Below are 6,517 nucleotides of genomic sequence, written 5' to 3' on the forward strand. Positions count from 1 at the left end.
GGTTTTGAAAGGAGTTCATTCTAGTTCTTTCCTCACCTTTTTGCTTAAAGGAAGTTTCTATAGCTGCTGTAAGACAAGCTCCCAAAACTGAGCAGAGTATATATTTTTGCTGAGTAAAAGCCTTTGGAACCCATACTGGAGATCTCCTCCTCATCCTTGTCTCCACCGTGAGCCTACCAATATCCTTGTGCCGTGGAGCATTTGCTCTAAGCCGCACCTTGGGTCACCCCGCTCCCGAGTGTCACGATCTGCTAACACAAGTGGGAGTCGTGAGAGGTTCGTTTGATCTCAGAGTGCAAAAAGGACACCAAGGGATTTCAGTTTAAATCACAACAGCAGTAATGCATCTTTATTTTAGTGCCAGCAACAAGGGTTATGCGATAGAGGATAGGGAGAGAGAGAGGGAGAGAGGGATAAAGAGGCAAAATGCAAGGAGAAAAAAGGAGGGAGTTATAGCTACCAACGGACGAGACAGGGTCGCCGGTGTCTTCTTCCATGGAGACATCTCTCTCGAAGAAAGTAACTTGGAAAAGTAATTTTTACAGTCTGTTTCAAAGCAAGGGGCAGCTGGCCAAGAGGTGGGGAAATTCCTCGGCGATTTTGATGAGACCCCTTGCTCTGGGAAGCAGGTGTAAGGTACAGAACAGGCCGCTCCTTACAAGTCCCTGCTCAGCAGCAGGAATGAAGGCAGTGTACCTTGACAGCACAACAAGCACACCTGCAAACCATCACCTGGCAAGCTTCCACCTCAACCAGGCCAGAACCCCTGCACAAAGTTCCTTGGGGTCTTCAGGGTCATGGTCTCTGTTCTTGCAATGGTTGTGAGGCAGATGAGGGAAACTTCAGACTGTCTCTTATACCCTAGTAACCCCAAATGACTCAAATGACCCCAAATTACCACAAATAACCCTATATTACTCTAAAGGACCACTCTGACCCCACACCTGACCCCAAATGACCCTTCTGGCCCCACACCTGATCCCTCAGGACACAGACATTTACCCCCTGCTGAGCTTGGTCCTATACAACCCCAAATCCTTCAAAAATCCTCAAAATTTGACTCTGGGAACTTCCTGGATGAGCAGGTCAGTTCCAGCGCAACAAGGCCTTTGTGCCCTTCTCGGCCAGTGGGCACCCCAAAAATCCCATAAATCCTTGGGGTTGGGTCCTAAATCCTTCTGGAATCCCAAAAATCCCCAAATTCCTTTGCGGTGGGGCCCTACATTCTTTTGGAATCCCAAAATTCTTCTGGGTGGGGACCCCAGACCTATTTGGGACCCCCACCCCTGAAACCCCCAGACCATTTTTGGACCCCAATCCCAAAGCTCCCAGACCCTTTAGGGACCCCCCAGACCCTTTCTGGGGTAGCCCAGACCCTTTTGTGATCCCGTAGCCCCCAAAGTCCCCAGACCCTTTGGAATCCCCTAGGCCCTTTTGGAATCCCCAACCCCTGAAACCCCCAGCACCTTTTGGGACTCCCAGCCCCTTTTGGGACTCCCAGCCTCTTTTGGGACCCGCTGCCCCTCTAGAGACCCCACTGGAAAATCCCCCTAAATCCACCCCAAACCCTGCCCCAAAATGGGAAATCCTCCCTGAGTCCCCTCCCCAAATTCAGGCCTCCCCAAAATGCCCCTTCTCAATGGGATCAGGACCCTTCCCCATCAATGGAAATTCTCCCAAAACCCAAAAAATTCTCCCCAAATCCCCTTCCCAAAATCAGAACCCTCCCAGGACCCCTGAATTTCCCCCCAAAACCACCAAATTCCTCCCTAAAAATACCAAAATTCCTCACAAATCACCCCAAAACCCCCCAAACCCCCATACTCCCCCCAAAGTCCCAAATCTACCCAAGACTTAAAATCCCACCCCAAGACTCCAAATTTCCTCCCAAACCCTAATTTCCCCTCAAAACCCCAGAATTCATCAAAACCCCCAAAATTTCCCCCCCCCCAAATTTCCCCCAAACCCACCAAATTTTCCCCCCAACATCCCAATTTCTTTCCCAAAACCCCAAATCCTCCCCCTAAGAAACACAATGTTCCCCCTAAAACCCCAAATTTCCTCCCCCTACACCCAAATGTTACAAAAAAATCCTAAAATTTCTGCCCTAAAACCTCGAAATTCCCCCAGGACCCTCAAAGTTTCTCCCCAACACCCCAAATTTCCCCCCAAACCTCCAAATTCCCCCCAGATTCCCCAATTCCACCTCAAAACCTGGGAGACTCCCCCACAAAAAAACAGCAACTCCTCCCCAACCCCCCCCCCCCCCAAAATCGCAACTCCCTCCCCAAAAATCACCAGAAAAGTTGTGAACGAAAATTTTTTATTTCATATTTTTCACACCTTGGGATGGGGGGAAAACACCAGAATTCCTGTGATTTTTGATTTTTCCTGTTTTTTGAGGGGATGGGCGTCTCCCCAACTTTTCTAGCCCCCCCAGGCGACCCCTCCCCAAAATTCCTGCCCCTCAGCCTTCCAAATTAAGTGCAAATAAATTAAAAGAGGAAAAAAGAAAAAAAAAGAGGGGAAAAAGGTAAAAATAAAGAAAAACAGAAAAACAGAAAAAAGAAAAAAAAAAGATCCTCTTTACCCCATTTGGGGGGAGGGGGACAAAGGATATATCAGGGGAGGGGTCGAATTCCCAGGAAAAAATTGAGGGACCACCCAAAAAAATTGGGGGAACCCGCCCCCCCAAAAAAAGTTCATTTTGAAAAATGCCAAAACCAAAAAAAACTGGCAAAAAAAGGCAAAAAAACCTGAAAAATCTGGGGGGAACCCCCAAAAAATGCATAAAAAATGGGGGAACTCCCCCTTGAATCAAAGGGATTTTTGGGAGTTTTTTTCCCAAAAGCAGTGGGTTTTTGGGTGTGGCAGGGGAGGAGAGACCCCCTGCAAATTCCTGGGGGTGTCCCCAAGACACCGTCTGCAGAGGCAGCGGAGGGGAACAAAAAGGCCATTTTAGGGAAATTAAGGGAATTTGGGGAGATTTGGGCGAATTTTAGGGAATTTTGGGATTTTTTGGGGGGTCAAGGGCAGGTTTTGAGTTTACAGGGTCTTGCATTCCGGGGCTGCAGGATCATGTCCAGGGAGGCCACAGTTAGCAGGAACCAGCATGGGACACCAACGAGACAGGATTCTGCTCAGGAAACCATTTATCCAGCTCAGGAACACTCAGATCCAGAGACAGCCCCGAACAGAGGCAGGGAGATGGGTTTTGAGAACCAGGGTGGAGTTCAAGGTCAGGGACCACTGGGAACACAGCAAGGGAGAAACACCAGGGGCCCAAACCCAATCAGAAATCCCTGGGCTGCCACCCCACAAGGGGTCCAGGGTGGAGTTTCTTCCTGGGCTCGCAGGGCCCATCCTCAGAGGCAGAGGGATGGAATTCCCTCTTGCCCATGCCTCTCACTTTAACTATATTCATTTGAAACTAAATCTTAGCCTCCCTGGGAAAGGGCACCTCACACAAAACCTCACTCAATAACAGGCTACCGCTCTCTTTGTCATCCCCAAATTTTGGCTGTCTCATTCCAGACCCCACCCCACCTCCCCAGTCCCAACCCATCCCATCCCTGCTGGACATCAAGACCCACTTCCCAAGCCCGATTTCCCCCATTTCACACCTCCCAATCCCCATCCCACCCATCCTGCCCCACCCAATGCCCATCTCACCCCTCCTGATTTGCATCCCACTTCACCCAATCCCCTTCCAACCCCATTCCACCTGATGCCTTCAGAAGGCTGACCTAGAACAGAGGCTGCACAGAGGTAAGAATAAAGTTTATTAAAAGGCCTTAAAGGATATACCTTGGGCAGTACAAGAGCCTGGCCAGGGCTACACCCAAGATGAACCAAAAATGGCCACAGAAATGGATGGACAACTGATTGCAAGGTCTCACATTTTTGTAAGCTTAGGTCCATCTGCAGATTGGGGTTCATTGTCCAATTACAGCTTCAGATGACGAAGTCCTGTCCTTCTTGTTTTCTCTCTTCAGTCCACCCTTGTTCATGCTTTTGGGCCTGGAACTTGTAACAATTGTCCTTGGTATCAAGCTAGAAAAGGAATTGTTTTGTCTACCTACTCTGTGAAGAGAGCTCACTAACATTAATATGAAGTTCAAAACTCCAAACCTAGGCACTGCAGAATATGAAAAATATGAAAGCTAATACTTAGGACATCACACCCTGAGGGGCTGTGGAATCCAGTAATTTTGGGTGGGACTGAGTCGTTTTCAGTGGCATTGAGTGGTTTTGAGGTGACAGATCAAAGCCTCTAGGCTCTTTGAGTGCCAAGAAATGGAGACAACTCCACCAAATACCCCCAAAATCCCCAAATACTCCCAAGTATCTCCTTGAATCCCAGATTCCCTTCAAGCACTAGTGAAAAGTGAGGCTTTAGATGCCTTTGATGAATTCATAGATTTTGCCCCAATTTTGTCTGTTTTACAGGAATGCAGATGAATCAAAAGATAGAACCAAACCAGAATGGCCACCAGCCCGGTGTGTTCCCAACATAGATCACTGGGAACGTGGGTCATCAGGGCTCTGCCCAACGTGGGGCCTCTGATGGGGGATGGAGCTGGGGCAGCACACGAAGCTCTTCGTGCACTTGGGGCACTCGCAGGGCTTCCTTACCAGTGCCTCCGTTTGTGTCTGGTCAAGTGAGATCTCTGGGTGAAGCTCTTCACACACTGGGGACACTCGTAGGGCCTCTCCCCAGTGTGGATGCTCCGGTGGGTGATGAGGGCGGAGTTTCACTTGAAGCCCTTGCTGCAGTCGGGGCAGCGGAAGGGCCTCTCCTCTGTGTGAATCCGCTGGTGCTGGAGGAGATCTGAGCTGGTCTGAAACCTTTTCCCACACTCGGGACCACACTAACGTTTTCCCTTCTTTCCTGTTAACTCAAGGTGATGATGTTTCAATACGCTGCAGACTGAGTACCGGATCCCACACTGAGCCTCTACACAGTCAAGTCGCCGGATCTTGTAGCCAGGTTAAATCTTGTGAAACTCGGAATCAAGATTGTTGGCTGAATTTAACGGCTCTACAATTGTCCTCCAACGTTGTGTGTGGTAAAATGAATACCAAATATTGGGGAGAGCTTAATTTTCATGTTGTAGTACCTACCACACAGCCACCAATTAGATTGACTCCAAAAATTTCTGAACCTGGACCCTATGTAATCAGGAAAACTGGCCAACAACAAATGCTATTTAATCCAGCATGGTCTATCAAACTGTGATAGACTGGCATTTAAGAAAACAAAGAGAAACACCTAAGGAAGTTAAAACCGCTGGAGGCTGAGACAGGGGTGCCGCGACTACCCTGAAGAAGCCGTCCTGAAAAGAACTGCCCAGGGGCTTAGGCACGTCCTCTGCCCGGCGAGTGATTTCAGCTCAGCGGCAGCGTGCAGGCAACGCGGAGAGAGACACTAGAGAGCTGTATGGCATTCCACTGAGAAATAGCCTTTATTATAGCAGGGCCCTCAGTGAAGGGAGCCAGTGACAGCACTCCAGGCAAAAACCGGGGTATTTATAGAGAAGGAGAGGGGCGGGGGAAACTTGGATACATGTATCGGGGTGGATTGATAGGGAGGGAAACCAATGAGGTGTAACAAATTAACATGTTCAACTCTAGGGCCTCTGGGAGTGACACTTTTTCTCTGCATGACATAAAGTGTCTCGCCTAGGGAGAAGCTCTCCAGGGGAGAACCAGGATTTCTGAACTGGCCGGTTCCCTGGCCTCCACAACTCCCCCTTCTTTATTTAATAAAAAGGCATCTCCCAGAGACCTAGTTATCAACCTTTTAAAACAGGAGAAAACACACGGAACAATAATGATAATTTAAAAAATCCAAAAGATGTTTTTAAGGAGGGAGGCAACCCAATCTTTGAGTCCCCAGCTGCTCAAAAAGTCCTCAAACCACTGGGGCTCCTTTTCGGCCTTGAGTTCCTGAACCGCATGTTGGAGTCTCTGGATGCAAGTGTAGATGCCTTCACTGTGACTTGATAGGTTGAAGCAGCACAGTCCATCGAATCCTGGGGCTGTGCTACTAGCCTGGCATCCACAGCTGATGTTTTCGGGAGCATCCAGATGGTCAGGAACTCGAGGATGGTGTTGCTCTCCATTTTCTATAACAGAACATAAAAAGATCAGCTCTGACTTTTGGGGGGGGCTATTTTCTTTTCCCCTTTCTCTCCTGCCTCCCCCCTTTTTTTCTGAAAAAAGAAAAAAAAAATATATAAGCAGGGAATGGGTATTGGGGATGAGGTAGTTGATTGCTGGTGGGGCCATTTTGCGTAGAGGGGGACGCATGGCTAAGGCACCAGCAGTAGCAGCATTAAGTTGCATCTTTGTGCAAATTAGCAAGTGAGTAGTTCAAGGGTAGGTATTTAAGGTGAGAAAAGGAAGAGGGGGAGGGAAAAGGGAAGGGAAAAGAGTTAGAGGAACTTGTGCGTTTCACAGTGTCGAGCTGTACGTTGGCTCTTGTCATTTGGCAGTTTTGGTGGCACGACGATTT

This window comes from Poecile atricapillus, chromosome 30, assembly GCF_030490865.1.
Source record: "Poecile atricapillus isolate bPoeAtr1 chromosome 30, bPoeAtr1.hap1, whole genome shotgun sequence".
Classification (NCBI taxonomy): Eukaryota; Metazoa; Chordata; class Aves; order Passeriformes; family Paridae; genus Poecile; species Poecile atricapillus.